The 19,505-nt window shown below is 40.5% G+C and overlaps 1 pseudogene; it reads left to right on the plus strand.

Annotated features, from left to right (window-relative positions):
* The first annotated feature begins 1,350 nt into the window (after positions 1–1,350).
* On the plus strand, positions 1,351–1,470 carry LOC129890960 (5S ribosomal RNA; annotated as a pseudogene).
* Positions 1,471–19,505: the final 18,035 nt, after the last annotated feature.

Genomic DNA, 19,505 nt, shown 5'->3' on the forward strand with positions numbered 1-19,505 from the left:
AAGAATGCGGTACGAAGACCTGTCTTTGCTCCCAATCTTTTCTTGGACTGATCTCTAGACATTAACCATAATCAAAGTCCCTCTATCTGAGATATTAACTGGGGAAACCTCACTGAACCTTACTACTTCCTTGTCATATAACTTCACCTAGTTCCAGCTGCATAGGTGGTCTTGGTTGGAAGCAAATGGGCTGATTCATTAGCCTGCTCACAATAACCCATATAGCACCCTACTCTTATAAAGTATAAAATAGGTTCATAATGACATTGTTAACTTTGGAACCGTTAGCCGCGTATCGTCCTTCTCGGCTGTTTTCAGAACTTCACTGGGACTCTATATTTTGGGTTCTGCTTTTCAATCCTTAGGGTTGGCTACTGAATAACGTTAGATTCCCCTCATATAATGGCTCTCGTAGTGGTTCTGTGCTTTGTCTAGCATGATCTAGTATAATTCCGAAGGAATTTTGGCGTATATATTCGCCATCCTATAGTGACCGGCTAGTTCTACCAGTTTCGCTTAAATTCTTTCGCAATTTCTCTTACCCCTACTTGTAACCCTCTAGACACATTATCATATGTCATTCTTCACCTTTACAAGAATATGAGAGGGTACAAGAGGTATCTTAGCGTGATCTCGCTAGTCCTCATGTTTTACCTTGCCTTTTTCTCCCTTATCCTACACTCTATGTCGGGATAGACCTTTGGTCTAATCGTGGCCACATATTATTTCGCCTGTAGTATCAATTCTATCTTGATAGTTTGGTTTTAACCTATCTTCGCCTCTCTCGGTAGTTAATTGTAACTTGGGCTCCTTCGCTTGGGATAATAACTGTGGGGACTCCATAAGGTCCTACCACTCTTTTACTCTACAATTTTACACCTTCTCGGCGGAGTAGGTAACCTTTGATCGAAGGAGAAGGGACTAATATTGTTAATCCACAAGTAACCTTCCCTCTAGAGTAATCTGGTGCTGGAGTGCGAAGTGAGTCTTGTAGTCTTGGTCATATTGTGGAATTTTTGACCTTGGGTATTGCTTCCTGACTTCCACAAATTATATCAATTAGTACCCTTACCTTTTTGGGTTTTGCTTTTTTTTTCGCCCTCAGAGTTGGCTGCCAAGTAGTGTCGAAATTCCCTCGCCCACTGGCCCATATAGTCATTCTGTGGTTTTCTTCTCATTAACTGATACTATGTTGAAGAGTTGTGGCATTTGAATGTGTCGTCAGTTAGCAATTAGCTAATCCTTCTTATTTTGCTTAAGCCCTTATCACAATTGCCTTAACATAACGTATAGTATTCCAGGAACATAATCTCATGTCGTTCCTCCACCGCTAGTTCTGATTCTTCCATCTCGCATGATCATACCAGCACTAACACATTAAGTTCCATCAGATTTTCGAGGTTAAGCGTGCTGGGACGAGAGTAATACTGGGATGGGTGACCTCCTTGGGAAGTCTTCGTGTCGTGTTTCATTATAATCCTTTCCATAATGTGTGGGGCACTCAACTCAGCTCCAGATTTACCTTAGCGTTATCTCGCGAATCTTTATGTTTTGCCCTGTCCTTTCGTCTGTTATCTTGCATCCAGTATCGGCGTAGACCTTTAGCTCTACTATCCTCTATTCACTTTGTGTTCTCCTTATTTTCTACCACAACAGGCTTTTTATTCCTTTTTCTATGGTTATTTATCTATAGCAACATCATTTGCGACTAACGCTATAATCAATATTTTGGCTTTTGGTCTAGCATGTTGTCATTATCCTTCGTAATGTCTCTTTCATGGTTACACTCTTTTATTTTTATACGCAGCCGCCTTCTAGTGTTAAGTTGTTTAGGGTCTTGTCACAAACTTCTTAACACTGCCTTATGTAGCATTCTGGCTTCCATTCAATTATTGGCGGCTTTCGGACATTTCTAACTTGGTTCGGCAAGATATCTTAGTGAAGTTTAGACGTCCATCTCATATATATTCCCATATCGATTGCCTTCACCTTACTCTTGCCATTTTCTCATTAACTTCCCCCCTTTAGAGGGTACTCATACTTTTATTTGTCTGTACTTTGTTCTACATCTCTATGTCCAATCTCAATTTTTATCCAATTCCTTTCACCAATCTATTTGATACTGCATCATGTCTCCATCTATCTGCATATTTTATAACCTGACTATCCGTGTACGGATCCTTGACTAAATTACGAAGCGATGAGAACCTTTCCATATCTAATGTGATGTCTTTTCTACTAATCGATACTTGAATAATGTGACCCAGGGGACAACTCATCCAAGGCCACCTTCTACTTTCCCGTTTCCAAGAATTACTTAGCACCTATAGTCGTTCCAATTCCAATTAGGCAGTGCTAGTATTCCGACGATAACTATTTAAGGTTTTCTTGAAGTAGTAGCTTTACCCCAACCTATGTCCTTTATTCCTTGGGGTGAATGTAGATTACACCAATTATTCCTTAAGTTTGTTGTCCTCTTCCCTTAAGGGTTCCACTATTTCTGGGGCGACGTTGTGTACACGCGTCATTTTTTTGTATCTTAAGCCCCATGCTCTTACTGAGTTCTCAACGTAGGCCTTTAACTTAGTCAACGCATATTAAGTGCGTCTTACTAGTGGTTTCATTTTATCCCTGCATACTCTTATCAAACTATTCAATTCATACTTACATATCCCCCTTTTAATTCGTATTCGTATTCAGTCCCTAACATCTCCTTGAGATGCTTCCGTTAGGAGTTTTTTTTCCCAATTAGTCGGTGGAGAACTATAAACTGCTATCATAAATCATTTTTCAACCATTGTTGAAAGAACCCAGAATCTCTGAAACATCATAGTACTTATTTTAATACTTGACCCTCCTGGTCTCATTCCGAGTTTATCTTTGAGTTATGAACAACTCGTCTAATTTACAATAGGAGTTGAGGGCTTGGTATTTTTTTCCAAAAAGAGTGAAACTCATTTGCGGGGCATCTTATCATTCACCCTGAGCCCTCTATTTATATTTCTACAGTACAAATACGACTAGAAATACCGTAGTCTGAATTTTACTACTTAAATAGGCTTTTGTTCCTCTGAAACAAAATTCTTCAAGTGAAAAGGGTGCCCCTTATCGACGACCTGAAGGGTACCTCTTACAGCTTTAGTTGAACACAATAGGGGTACTTGGTATCAACTTCTCAGACATCTCAAAAATCTATGTTTCATTTCCTTTTCCCCATTCTGGGAAAATTTCGACAGAGTTTCCTCTACACTTCTTACTATCTCAAAACCTGCATGCAGAAAATACCAACAATGCCTCACAGGGCCAACATGTATATATATATATATTCGTTTCATGTCATATTACCGCCATAATGCCTCACAAGGCCAATATATACATATGTTTATCACATTTTCTATCACAGCCACACAGGGCCTTCTATACTATCTCCAAATAACACTGACAAAATTACCCCATATAGTTAACAACACTTCACCTATCCTGTGCCTGTAGCTCAATTAGTCCCTTGTTCGTCCCGGTGACCTAGGAGGTGAAGTATACTCTTCCTCCTCATCTGTGTACCATCTACTTGTCTGTCCTTCATGATCTCCTTCACTTGAGTCCACGAGACACAAATAACCCGGCGACCTCTGGTTTACCGACGTCCAAGATAAGGGGCTTGAGTACGCAGTAACACTTACCTTAGAAGCCGGCCTGACATAGTGCTCCGTCATCAAAGCAACTAGCGGGGCTTCCAGAACAGCTTCCCGAATCATTGGACATTATGGGGCTATCGTCGTTGGGCCTCCTAGGGAATCATCCTTACTCGTATATTGGGAGTCCTCTGAAGGGTCGGTCTCGATCGAATAACTAGGGTCCTCTGAGGAATCAGTCTCAATAGAATAGCTTAGACTCTTCCTGCTCGGTCCTAGTGTCACGACCCAACCCCGTAGGCCGCGATTGGGGTCCGACCTGGACCCCCCGTACACATATCTATTAGCTGAGGTCACATTGAATCGTGAATAAGACAATATCATATAACAGAGCCCCACTAGGCGATAACATTTTCATAAACTGTAGCCCTTTTCATTTGTATCACAACATGACAGGGCACGCAAGCCGACAAGGCTGCCATAACATAATAACATATATCATATATCATGTAGACCCAGCTTAATCAAACTGACATACGCAACTCACATATACATGTCTGTAGACCTCTAAACATATAAATGACAACATATGGCGGGACAGGGCCCCCGCCGTACCCATGAATGGATAAAACAATTTCTATACATCCGTGGACAGTATCAAAAACTAGGCTCCGATACAATGGAGCCTCTTCCAGCTGAGCTGCATGGAATCCTAAGCTGAAGGACTCCCAAAATTTGTATCTGTACCTGCGGGCATGAACGCAGCCCCCCGAGAAAGGGGGTCAGTACGATATGTGTACTGAGTATGTAAAACATAATATAATACAACTCGAAACATATCTGAGATAGAGAATCAGGGGATAAGATATCAATTCAGAAACCTGTACCTGTACTTTATGAATTACAAAAACATGCATGTTCGAGTCATATGATATAGCCGGCCCTTTCGGGGGTCCGGTGAATCATCTCTGTAAATCATCTCTGTAAAACCATCATGGCCCCAGTGCCATCACCACCTTATTACAACACATCATCATATATTTATACACGTATCCTGGCCCTCTATTGAGGGACTCAGTGAATAATGCAGTGAACTTTGCACGAGAACATATCCTGGCCCGGGACTCAGGGAAAGATGGGTCACAGTATACACGAGTAGAGTAATGAGCAACTATATGCAATTTAAATCATTATCGAAGACTCAACTGTAGAAGAAAATTAAGCTATTGTCTGAGAATCAGGATTGTAATGTAATCACCTTAAATGCCCTTTAAATGCCATTAGGGGCTATATTAGCTAGTGTTTTGGGGTCCTTAGACACGTACTAAAGTAAAGCCAAATAGCTTATGGAACCAGAAACATTTGTTAACATATAGTCTGTAAGACTTGGAGCTTGTATATTTGTTATCTCTATAGCATATAACAGTTTCCAGGGAAATAGTTCGACTACTGTAGGAGTTCAATATTCATAAGTAAATAAGAGATGTTTGAGAATAGAGTTACCCTAGAGCTCAGATTATATTTAACTTACAACTAAGACAAAGGCATGCCCAAAAGAAGAAAGAGAATAAGCTTTATATAGTCTGTACTTTGTTTCAGATGACCTTCATACACATATTTCATACCCGACCCATTATAGGGCTCGGTGAGCCACTATGGCATTCAAATCTCACTTTCGTACCAAATACATATCAAGAGAAGGGAAAGATAGTTTCCCATACACTATTCTTTTAGCACGTAGAAGTCTTAACAGGTAATACTCAATCCTTGTAGGGGCGTTAACACTTAACTGTAGTTAGGGATTATGGGGCATACCTGGAGTTCTGGGAATGGAATTATTCCCACATTCCACATACAATTCACTTAAGGCTAAAACTTGCCAAAAGGAAAGAAAGATAATTGTACGTGCTTATACCAAAACATGCCACAAGAAAGCTTTACATACCTCTTGGGAGTTACCCTTTATCCTGCTCGCCTCGTCCTCTTCTGAACCTATTCAATATAAAGTAATACAAATATCAACTACTCTTAACTTTTCAGTATCTGAGGTTACGCCTTAATGCTAATGGAATCTATTCCCTTAGTCGTTTCCTCGACTAGTTCTTTAGTTTGTTAAGGCGTTAACGAAAATTGGGCAGCACCTCCCCTATAATGTGCCCTATCCAAATTTACAATTAGGTACCTAATACCTACAGCCAACCAACAACAACAACCTGCAGTAATTCATACCAACAATATACAACATACACTCCAAACGACTTATTCAAAAATACGATATCAAAATAGGGCGTCTAGCCTTTATTTTGTGACGCCTTTAATTATACATAACGAGGGGTCATGTGGCTTCGACTAGAAGCACCCTAACCCACATTAGGTAATATTCAGGCCCTGCAACAACAAGCCACAGCCCTGCAGAGCAACTCACAAGAACAACACTTTGTTTCGACAACAATTCAACTATAACGACTACAAATTAGTTTATTCCGAACGCCAAGTATTTCTAAGCCATTTTCATATTTCCAGCCACCAATAGGGCGTGTAACATGCTCCATCAGAACACATAAATCTCAAATTTAAAGAAGAAACCTTACCTTACGTTAAACTTGTCAAACTCGCCAAAACTATCCAAAATGTGAAATCTGGACAGTTTACTGTTTCACCTTGTCGCTTCGTTTCGAAGGGGTAATGGAGGGAAACAGGATTTACTCCCTTAATGAAAGTTATAGACATATGTCTTAGGGTCGCAAACAATTTCGAATCATCCCTACATCAATTTTGTACAAAAAGATATGACCAAAATACTTACAGCTGTCCGTGTAGAATTTCCAAAACCAAATCTGGGCAGTACCTCCTCTACACTTCATCACCACTTTTGAAGCTGATAAAAGTAGAACTGGATTTTGGAGTCTGAATGAACGTTATAGAACCACGAAATACCTTTCCAAAACATATTAAATCACTCGAAACGAATCTGTACACAAGAAGTTATACCAATATTACTAACCACTGTCCCTTCCAAAAACGGGTTGGTTAATTAATTCTTAACATTTTCTCCTTCGACTTTCTCTTATTTTCTCTTCCAAATTCCAATTGCAAAGCTGGAGTTTTACTTCCATGAAGGTCTTAAAATACATATATACGTATCCACATACTTAAGGTACACCGTATATAATTAATTCACGGAAGAAAATTGGAAAACTCACCTTTAATTCTTCAAAAATGTTGCTGCCTTGTTCCTTTTGGTTCTTCACGTTTTTCCTCTCATTTGGCTGATGTTTTTGGATGGAAAATGAGTTAAAGAGTCAGCCAACATGTATATATACACCTCCTTAGGAGGTGACACGTGGCAGTCCCCTAGGGTGACACGTGGCAGCCTCCTAGGGTGACACCTCGTCCAAGCTTCCAACACAAAACTGCCACGTGGCAGCGTGGGGTCCATCCCAAGTAGGTGAGTCACCTGCCTGCTAGTCACCTGCTTGCTTCACTTTCGTAAGTTCGGAAACTAGTTTTTGCTCCCTCTCGTAGGTTCGTAATCTCGTTTCACTTTAAGAGCCTATGAAACCCTTTCTACGTAAGCTTGGTATGTAATCAAGTAACTCATGTATGTAAGATTTCTAAATTAGTAGCTTACGTAGATAAGTCGAGTCCTACGACTCGTACTTGGCCTCCGATTCCTTCCGGATTCTTATGATTCCCCTTCTAACCTTCTCTAGTATGGGGTATCACATTCTCCCTTCCTTAGAGCCGTTTGATAGTGTCGTAGCGTATCCGGCTCACATGATAATGTCCAAGGAACTTATGAGACATTCTGAGTTTAAAAAGGGTGGGGTGTAACATCCTTCCCCCCTTTAGAACATTCGTCCCCGAATGTTAAACAAAACTTCCCTTAGAACTTATATAGACCATCGGGGGATTCGTTTCTATTTCCTTACACATATTTCCATCGAAGTACTTAGTATACGAGTTTCAGGAGTTGGGGTTACCTGTTGACCTGGTGTGTTATGTCCTCTTTTTAATTCCTTAGGTCATCCCCTTTTCTGGTTTTGATTTTTGCCACAGTACCTTGACGGAAGGCACGTCCTCAGTTCACAACCTTCTAATTTACCAATCGACGATGGAAATAAGTTTCTCCTCATAGGATAACTCTTTCATCTCATGGACTTCATTTATAAAACATACTATGGGTGGATCGCTAGTACATTCGCAAAATATCTATATCTGATAGGCTGGGTGTATGGTCTCCAAATCAAGTGGTAAGCTCAACTTACCAGCCACGTTGCCCACCTTATAAGTAACTTGATACAGCCTAATATATTCTGGGTCAAGTTCCTTTTCTAGGTGACCCTATGATGAACATCCAATCATCAACTTGAACTCTATATGTCGACGTCGATTATCTGTATGTCATTCCTGCCGACTCTGGGCTTTTAGTCAATAGCTTGCTTAATCATGTCGAGGCCATTGGAATACTAGTGTAGTAATTATTATTGTAGGAAACTTGATAAGTGATGGATAATCATTCCGGCTACCTTCGAAGTTAATCTCCCGGCTTGTGACATATCTTATAGCGTCTAATAGTGCGCTCAGTCTGTTTAGTAACTCGAGGGAGAAATGTGGTACTAAGACCTGTTTGTGCTCCTGACCTCTTCTTGGACTGATCTCAAGGCATTAATTATAATTGAAGTCCCTTTATCTGGATATTAGAGGAGGAAACCTCACGGAACCTTACCATTCTCCATGTTCTATAACTCCCCCTAATTTCAGCAGCATAGGTGCTCTTGATTGGAAGCAAATGGGCTGATTCCTTAGCCTAATCACAACAACTCATATAGCACCCTACTCTTACCAAGTATAAAATGGGTGCGTAATGACATGGATAATTTGGGAACCGTTAGCCTCGTATAGTCTTTCTCGACTCTTTTCAGGACTTTAACTGGCATTCGATCTTTTGGGTCCTTCTTCCCCTCTTTTTCCAATCCTTAGGGTTGGCTACCGAATAATGTTGCAGTCCCCCCATATAACGGCGCTCGTAGTCATTCTGTGCTTTGTCTAACATGATCTGGTGTAATTCCAAAAGAGTTTTGGCATAGAAGCTCGCTATCCTATAGTAACCAGCTAGTTCAGTCAGTTTTACTTAAACCTTTTCACAATTTCCCTTACCCCCGCTTATAATCCTCTAGACACATTATCTTGTGTCATTCTTTTACCTTTACAAGAATACAAGAGTGTACAAGAAGCATCCTAGCGTTACCTCGCTAGTCCTCATATCTTGCCCTGCCTTTCCTCCCTTCCTACACTCGAGGTTGGGGTAGATCTTTGGTCCAATCGTGGCCATGTCTTACTTTACCCGTAGTACTAATTCCATCTCGGTAGTTTGGCTTAACTTATCTTTGCACCTCTCGGTAGTTAGTTGCAACTTGGGCTCCTTTGTTTGGGATAATAGTCCTACCATGTTTTTTTTTTACTATATAATTTTACACCTTCTCGGAAGATTAGGTAACCTTTGATCGAAGGAGTAGGGACTAATATCGTTATTCCACAAGTAACATTCCCTCCAGAGTCATCTGGCGCTAGAGTGCAAAATGAGTTTTGTAGTCCTGGTCATATTGTGGGATTTCCGACCTTGGGCACTGCTTCCTATCATTTGTAAATTACATCCGCTAGTACCCTTACCTTTGGCGTTTGCTTTTTCGCCCTCAGAGTTGGCTACCAAGTGGTGTCGAAATTCCCTCGCCCACTGGCCTATATAGCCATTCTGCGGTTTTCCTCTCATTAACTAGTTCTATGTTGAAGAGCTGTGGCACTCAAGTATGTCGTCAGTTAGAAAATAGCTAATCCTTCTTGTTTTTCTTAAGACCTTGTTACGATTTTCTTTACCATATCTTATAATACTCCGGGTACATAATCTCATCTCGTTTCTCCGTTACTAGTCAGATGCTTCTGTCTCGCGTGATCATACCAGCACTAACGTATTAAGTTCCATCAGAATTTCGAAGTAAAGCGTGCTGGGGCGAGAGTAATATTGGGATGGGTGACCTCCATGGGAAGTCTTCAGGTCGCGTTTCATTATAACCTTTTCCACGAGGTGCGGGCACTCAACTTAGCTCCAGATTTACCTCAGCGTTGTCTCGCGAGTCTTTATGTTTTGCCCCATCTTTTCGTCTGTTATCTTGCATCTAGTATCGGTGTAGACCTTTAGCTCCACGATCCTTTATTCATTTTATGTTCTCCATATTTTCTACCACAAGAGGCTTTCTATTCTTTTTTTTGGTTATTTATCTATCGCAATATCATTTGCGACTAACTCTATAACCAACATTTTGGCTTTTGGTCTAGCATGTTATCATTATCCTTCGTAGTGTCTCTTGAATTATTCAATATCCTTTCATTGGTACATTCTTCTATTTTTATACGCAGCCACCTTCTAGTGTTATGTTGTTCAGGGTCTCGTCACAAACTTCTTAACGCTGCCTTATGTAGCATTCTGGCTTTCGTTCAATTACTGGTGGCTTCCAGACCTTTCTAACTTGGTTCGGCAGGATATCTTATTGAAGTTTAGACGTCCATCTCAAATATATTACCATATCGATTGCCTTCACCTTACTTTTTCCATTTTCTCATTAACTTCCCCCCTTTAGAGGGTACTCGTGCTTTCCTCTGTATGTACTTGTAGTCATTCCAATTTCAATTAGGCGGTACTAGTATTCTGGGAATAACTATTCCAGGTTTTCTTAAAGTAGTGGCTTTGTCCCAACCTATATCCTTTGTTTCTTGGGACGAATACAAGTTGTGCCAATTATTCCTTAAGTTTGCCATCCTCGTCCCTTGAGGGTTCCACTATTTTTGGGGCGACGTGGTGTACCCGCGTCATTTCTTTGTATCTTAAGCCCCATGCTCTTACTGCATTCTCAATGCAGGCCTTTAACTTAGGCAACGCGTACTAAGTGCGTCTTACTAGTGGCTCCAATTTATCCCTGCATACTCATATCACACTGTTCAGTTCATACTTACCTATCCCCCTTTTAACTCGTATATATATTTGGTTCCTGACATCTCTTTGAGGTGCTTTTATTAGAAGTTCTTTCCCCAATTAATCGGTGGCAAATTATAAACTATTATCGTACATCATTTTCCAACTATTGTTGGAAGAAATTAGAACCTCTTAAACATCACAGTACTTCTTCTAATACTTGACCTACCTGGTCTCCTTCTGAGTTTATCCTCAAGCTATAAACAACTCATCTGATTTACAATTAGGAATTGGAGGTTTGGTATTTTTTTCCCAAAAAGAGTGATACTCGTTCGCGTGACATCTTATCCTTCATCCTGAGCCTCTTTTTTTTTTTTTACAACATAATTACGGTTGGAGATACTACGGTCTGAACTGTACTGCTCAGACAGACTTTTGTTTCTTCAAAATAATTTCCTCGAGTAAGCAAAGTATCCCTTATTGATGACATGAAGAGTACCTCTTATAGTTTTAATTAACATAATAAGGGTACTTGATATCAATCTCCAGGACATCCTAAAAATCTATGTTTCATTCCCTTTTCCTTGTTCTGGGAAAATTTCGACAAAGTTTCCTCTACATTTCTTACTTATGCCAAAACCTGCACGCAGAAAATACCAACAATGCCTCACAGGGCCAACATATATATATATACATATCATATCATAGCCACACAGGGCTTTCAATGTCATCTCATATCGCAGCCACACAGGGCTTTCAACGTTAACAATAATATAAAAATACTTGACTTACCTCATATGTCCAACTCCAAACTACATCTGTTGCACTTTTTGTCTGCTTTTCTTTCAGGTTTCAACTTTATATTTCAATACCTTACCCGATGGATATCTTCCGTGGCTTTACTTCACTTACTTGCATGCTTTGTAACTTTCCATGTCATCAATTACTTTCTTCTATTGGTGTCGTCCTTCTGTTAAGATCCAAGGTTAGTATAAGGAATTTTTCCTATGACTCAGATCTAAAGCACGATCTCAGATGTAGAAGGAAAGTAACATCCTAAATGTCCTATAGCTTCCTGTTTATAGATGTGGCGCGCAACACACCGATAAACAAGACTCTACTAGACACGATCTGCAAACACTCTGAGGACGAACTGCTCTGATACCACTTCTGTCATGACCCAACCCCATAGGCCGCGACTGGGGTCCGACCTGGACCCCCCGTACACATATCTATTAGCTGAGGTCACATTGAATCGTGAATAAGACAATATCATATAACAGAGCCCCACTAGGCGATAACATTTTCATAAACTGTAGCCCTTTTCGTTTGTATCACAACATGACAGGGCACGCAGGCCGACAAGGCTGCCATAACATAATAACATATATCATATATCATGTAGACCCAGCTTAATCAAACTGACATACACAACCCACATATACATGTCTGCAGACCTCTAAACATATAAATGACAACATATGGCGGGACAGGGCCCCCGCCGTACCCCTGAATGGATAAAACAATTTCTATACATCCGTGGACAGTATCAAAAACTAGGCTCCGATACAATGGAGCCTCTTCCAGCTGAGCTGCATGGAATCCTAAGCTGACGGACTCCCAAAATTTGTATCTGTACCTGCGGGCATGAACGCAGCCCCCCGAGAAAGGGGGTCAGTACGATATGTGTACTGAGTATGTAAAACATAATATAATACAACTCGAAACATATCTGAGATAGAGAATCAGGGGATAAGATATCAATTCAGAAACCTGTACCTGTACTTTATGAATTACAAAAACATGCATGTTCGAGTCATATGATATAGCCGGCCCTTTCGGGGGTCCGGTGAATCATCTCTGTAAATCATCTCTGTAAAACCATCATGGCCCCAGTGCCATCACCACCTTATTACAACACATCATCATATATTTATACACGTATCCTGGCCCTCTATTGAGGGACTCAGTGAATAATGCAGTGAACTTTGCACGAGAACATATCCTGGCCCGGGACTCAGGGAAAGATGGGTCACAGTATACACGAGTAGAGTAATGAGCAACTATATGCAATTTAAATCATTATCGAAGACTCAACTGTAGAAGAAAATTAAGCTATTGTCTGAGAATCAGGATTGTAATGTAATCACCTTAAATGCCCTTTAAATGCCATTAGGGGCTATATTAGCTAGTGTTTTGGGGTCCTTAGACACGTACTAAAGTAAAGCCAAATTGCTTATGGAACCAGAAACATTTGTTAACATATAGTCTGTAAGACTTGGAGCTTGTATATTTGTTATCTCTATAGCATATAACAGTTTCCAAGGAAATAGTTCGACTACTGTAGGAGTTCAATATTCATAAGTAAATAAGAAATGTTTGAGAATAGAGTTACCCTAGAGCTCAGATCATATTTAACTTACAACTAAGACAAAGGCATGCCCAAAAGAAGAAAGAGAATAAGCTTTATGTAGTCTGTACTTTGTTTCAGATGACCTTCATACACATATTTCATACCCGACCCATTATAGGGCTCGGTGAGCCACTATGGCATTCAAATCTCACTTTCGTACCAAATACATATCAAGAGAAGGGAAAGATAGTTTCCCATACACTATTCTTTTAGCACGTAGAAGTCTTAACAGGTAATACTCAATCCTTGTAGGGGCGTTAACACTTAACTGTAGTTAGGGATTATGGGGCATACCTGGAGTTCCGGGAATGGAATTATTCCCACATTCCACATACCATTCACTTAAGGCTAAAACTTGCCAAAAGGAAAGAAAGATAATTGTACGTGCTTATACCAAAACATGCCACAAGAAAGCTTTACATACCTCTTGGGAGTTACCCTTTATCCTGCTCGCCTCGTCCTCTTCTGAACCTATTCAATATAAAGTAATACGAATATCAACTACTCTTAACTTTTCAGTAGCTGAGGTTACGCCTTAATGCTAATGGAATCTATTCCCTTAGTCGTTTCCTCGACTAGTTCTTTAGTTTGTTAAGGCGTTAACGAAAATTGGGCAGCACCTCCCCTATAATGTGCCCTATCCAAATTTACAATTAGGTACCTAATACCTACAGCCAACCAACAACAACAACCTGCAGCAATTCATACCAACAATATACAACATACACTCCAAACGACTTATTCAAAAATACGATATCAAAATAGGGCGTCTAGCCTTTATTTTGTGACGCCTTTAATTCATGTGGCTTCGACTAGAAGCACCCTAACCCACATTAGGACATATTCAGGCCCTGCAACAACAAGCCACACCCCTGCAGAGCAACTCACAAGAACAACACTTTGTTTCGACAACAATTCAACTATAACGACTACAAATTAGTTTATTCTGAACGCCAAGTATTTCTAAGCCATTTTCATATTTCCAGCCACCAATAGGGCATGTAACATGTTCCATCAGAACACATAAAGCTCAAATTTAAAGAAGAAACCTTACCTTACGTTAAACTTGTCAAACTCGCCAAAACTATCCAAAATGTGAAATCTGGACAGTTTACTGTTTCACCTTGTCGCTTCGTTTCGAAGGGGTAATGGAGGGAAACAGGATTTACGCCCTTCATGAAAGTTATAGACATATGTCTTAGGGTCGCAAACAATTTCGAATCATCCCTACATCAATTTTGTACAAAAAGATATGACCAAAATACTTACAGCTGTCCGTGTAGAATTTCCAAAACCAAATTTGAGCAGTACCTCCTCTACACTTCATCACCACTTTTGAAGCTGATAAAAATAGAACTGGATTTTGGAGTCTGAATAAAAGTTATAGAACCACGAAATACCTTTCCAAAACATATTAAATCACTCGAAACGAATCTGTACAAAAGAAGTTATACCAATATTACTAACCACTGTCCCTTCCAAAAACGGGTTGGTTAATTAATTCTTAACATTTTCTCCTTCGACTTTCTCTTATTTTCTCTTCCAAATTCCAATTGAAAAGCTGGAGTTTTACTTCCATGAAGGTCTTAAAATACATATATACGTATCCACATACTTAAGGTACACCGTATATAATTAATTCACGGAAGAAAATTGGAAAACTCACCTTTAATTCTTCAAAAATGTTGCTGCCTTGTTCCTTTTGGTTCTTCACGTTTTTCCTCTCATTTGGCTGATGTTTTTGGATGGAAAATGAGTTAAAGAGTCAGCCAACATGTATATATACACCTCCTTAGGAGGTGACACGTGGCAGTCCCCTAGGGTGACATGTGGCAGCCTCCTAGGGTGACACCTCGTCCAAGCTTCCAACACAAAACTGCCACGTGGCAGCGTGGGGTCCATCCCAAGTAGGTGAGTCACCTGCCTGCTTGTCACCTGCTTGCTTCACTTTCGTAAGTTCGGAAACTAGTTTTTGCTCCCTCTCGTAGGTTCGTAATCTCGTTTCACTTTAAGAGCCTATGAAACCCTTTCTACGTAAGCTTGGTATGTAATCAAGTAACTCATGTATGTAAGATTTCTAAATTAGTAGCTTACGTAGATAAGTCGAGTCCTACGACTCGTTACTTGGCCTCCGATTCCTTCCGGATTCTTATGATTCCCCTTCTAACCTTCTCTAGTATGGGGTATCACATTCTCCCTTCCTTAGAGCCGTTTGATAGTGTCGTAGCGTATCCGGCTCACATGATAATGTCCAAGGAACTTATGAGACATTCTCAGTTTAAAAAGGGTGGGGTGTAACACCTAGAGCCGGAGATCTCAGCCCCGAAGGTCCCCTGGGGGCCTTTCCCACACCCCATCCACTGTCTGGAGCTGGTTTTTCCATCCTTCACCCCGATCTGTACATATCCATGAGAAAATACATTAGAAACAATTTCCTTTTTAGAGAAATTATCGTACACATAACAGTTTATTAAGGAGGGATTGTCCTAGCGACATAGCTCTATCGCACGATCTTAGATACCAAAGAAAGGTAACATCTTAAATGCCCTGTAGCTTCCTGTTTATAGATATGGCGCGCAACACATCGATAACCAAGACTCTACTAGACACGGTCTGCAGACAATCCAAGGACGAACTGCTCTGATACCACTTCTGTCATGACCCAACCCTGTAGGCCGTGATTGGGGCCTGACCTGGACCCCCCCGTATACCCAACTATCAGTTGTGGTCAAGTTTAACTATAAATAAAACAATATTATATAACAGAGCCCCATTGGGCGACAATATTTTCATAAACCTGTAGCCTTTTTCATTTGTATCACAACATGATAAGGCACGCAAGCCGATAAGGCTGCCATAATATAATAACATATATCATATATCATGTAGACCCAGCTGAATCAAACTGACATACACAACCCACATATACATGTCTGCAGACCTCTAAAAATATAAATGACAACATATGGCAGGATAGGGCCCCCGCCATACCCCCGAATGGATAACACAATATTATACATCAGTGGACAATATCAAAAACTAGGCCCCGATACAATAGAGCTTCTTCCAGCTGAGCTGCGTGGAATCCTAAGCTGACGGACTCCTAAAAATTGTATCTGTATAAATTGTATCTGTACCTGCGAGCATGAACGCAGCCCCCCGAAAAGGGGGTCAGTATGACATATGTATTGAGTATGTAAAACATAACATAGTACAACTGGAGGTATATCCAAAATAGAGAAGCAGGGGAAATAATTATCAAATCAGAAACATGTACCAGTACTTTGTGAATCACAAAAACATGCATGCTCAAATTTTTGATATAGCTGGCCCCGTCAGGGATCCGGTGAATCATATATATAGTATCAGTATCAGGCCCCATGCCATCGTCACCTTATTACAACACATCATCATAGTATCAGTATCAGGCCCTACAACACATCATTATAGTATCAGTATCAGGCCCCAAGCCATCATATATACATACGAATGTCGGCCCTCTAGCAAGGGACTCGGTGAACAATGCAGTGAATTGCACGAATCTGACAACCGGCCCGGGACTCGGAGAAGAAGTGTTGCAGTATACACGAGTAGAGTAGTGAGAAACAAAACACAGTTTAAATCATTCTCTGAGACTCAGCTCTATAAGAGGACTAAGTTATTGTTCAAGAATTCGAGTAACAGTATAGTCATTCTGGCTGCCCTCTAAATGCCACTAGGGGCTACATTGATTACATCTCAAGGTTCTTAGACATATACCAAGGTAAGACTATTCACTTAAGAATTTCAGAGTATTTGTCTTCGAATAGTTTTATGACTAGGAGTTTGTACATTCATACCTTTTTAACATATAAGAGTTTCCACGGAAATAGTTTAACTACCATAGAGTTCAACATCCAGTAGTAAATAAGAGATACTTAAGAGTGGAATTACCTCGGAGCTCGTATCACATTCAGCTTACAACTAGGACATGCCAACAGAAGAAAAGATAGGCTTTACATACCTATACCAAAAACATACCAAGAAAAGCTTCACATACCTCTTGGGAGTTACTCTTTATCCTGCTCGTCTCGTCGTCCTCTGAACCTATTCAATATGAAAGTAATACGAATATCAACTACTCTTAGCTTTTCAGCATCTTAGGTTACACCTTAGTATTAATGGAATCAATTTCCTTAGTTGTTTCCTCGACTAGTTCTTTAGTTTATTAAGGCGTTAACGAATATTGGGCAGCACCTCCCCTATAATGTGCCCTATCCAAATTTCCAATCAGGTCCCTAAGACCTACAGCCAACCAACAACAACAACCTACAGCAATTCACACCAATCATATATAACATAAACTCCAAACGACTTATTCAAAAATACGATATCAAAATAGGGTTTCTAGTTTTCATTTTTGCCAAACCTTTAACCATACGAAGCGGGGGGTCGTGTGGCTGCAACCAGTAGCTCCCCTGCCTCATTTAGAACATATTTAGACCCTGCAACCACAAGCCACACCCCTGCAGCAGCACCTTACAAGAACAACACTTTATTTCGACAACAATTCAACTATAACAACTTCAATTTAGTTTATTCCGAACATCGAACTTTTTACGACTTTTCCCCAACTTTCATCAGCCCACAAGGTGTGTAATACACCCTATAATAACACCATAAAGTCCAAATTTAAAGGAGAAGCCTTACCTTACCCGAAATTGGCCAAAACTAGCCAAAATTGTGCCTCAGAACTTTTTCTAGCGCGACTTGAACGCCGTGGCTGCTTGTTGTCTGATTTTTGCTGAACCAAGACATAATTTTATACTTCTAATACCTCCATATCATCGTGGTATACGTTAGATAATTAATTTACGGAACGAAATCGGGACTTACCTAATTTTTTTCCCTTGGCCGCCCTCTTTTTCTCTCTAGCTTAGGTTTTTAGTTCCTTTGTTGCTGCTGCAGTTTGTGAATACAAACTGAACATATTACATGATATACATGTATATTGGTGGTCCTAGTAGGCGACACGTGTCAGCCCTTAAGGGGGACACATGTCCAGCCCCTATTGGGACACCGTATCTATGCAAGCAAGGAGAGGCTGCCACGTGGCAGTGGGGCCCACCTCCCCCATGCAGGTGGGTCACCTGCTTGCTTAGGTGCTGCCACGTGTCACCCTCCCATTGGCTGCCCCGCGTAATATTTTTTTTCTTCCTCGTGGTTCGTAATCTCGTTCGTAATCTCGTCTCACTTTAAGAGCCTATGAAACCCTTGCTACGTAAGCTTGGTATGTAATCAAGTAACTCATGTATGTAAGACTTCTAAATTAGTAGCTTACGTAGATAAGTCGAGTCCTATGACTCGTTACTTGGCCTCCAACTCCTTTCGACTTCTCTTGACCCTATTTCCAACCTTTCCTACCATGAGGTATCACATTCGCCCTTCTTAGAGTTGTTCAATAGGGTCGTAACTTAAGTGACTCACATACTAGCTTCTAAGTAATTTAAGGAACCTTCCGAGTTCAAAGATGTGGGGTGTAACATCCTTCCCCCCTTTAGAACATTCGTCCCCGAATGTTAAATGCAACTTCCTTTGAGACTTGATATAAATTATAGAGGGGTTCTTTTCCTTTATGCTAGCACATACATTTCCATCTATATTATTAACATACGAGTGCTCAAGAGTTGGAGTTACCTGTAGACATCGGTTACAGGTGCGAATACTTGTGTTTCATGTTCTCTTTAGTTTCCTCGGTCATCCTCTTTCTGGTTTTGGTTTTTTCCACCGTATCTTAATGGAAGGCATGTCTTTAGTCTATAATCTTCCAGTTTGCCGATCTAAGAGGGCGATAGGTTTTTCCTCATGAGATTTCATCTCCCGGACCTCATCTATGGAATATACCCTAGGTGACTCGTCAGTACCCTTGCGAAGCATTCTTATCTGATGGACTGGGCGTATAGTTTCCAAATGAGGTGGTAAGCTCAACTTACCAGTCACGTTTCCCACCTTACGAGTAACTTGATAAGTCTAACATATTCTGGGTCAAGTTCCTTTTCTAGGTGACCCTATTATGAACATCCAATCATCAACTTGAACTCTGTATGTCGACGTCGATTATCTGTATATCATTCCTACCGACTCTGGGCTTTTAGTCAATAGCTTGCTTAATCATGTCGGGGCCTTCTTAGCTTAGTCTTTCGAACATCCACCCATCCAATAGGGGATTTACACGTCTTACTCTACCAGTCTTGTACGGAGCCGTTGGGATACCAGAGTGGTAGCCATTATGGTAGGTAATCTTAATAAGTGATGGACGATTGTCTCAGTTGTTCCTAAAGCCAACCATATAATAGTATGCTTAGTCTGTTCAATAGCTCGAGGAAGAATGCGGTACGAAGACTTGTCTGTACACCCGATCTTTTCTTGGAATGATCTCTAGACGTTAACCTTAATCAAAGTCCCTCTATCTGAGATATTAACTGGGGAAACCTTTACTACTTCCTTGTCA

This window comes from Solanum dulcamara, chromosome 5, assembly GCF_947179165.1.
Source record: "Solanum dulcamara chromosome 5, daSolDulc1.2, whole genome shotgun sequence".
Taxonomy (NCBI): domain Eukaryota; kingdom Viridiplantae; phylum Streptophyta; class Magnoliopsida; order Solanales; family Solanaceae; genus Solanum; species Solanum dulcamara.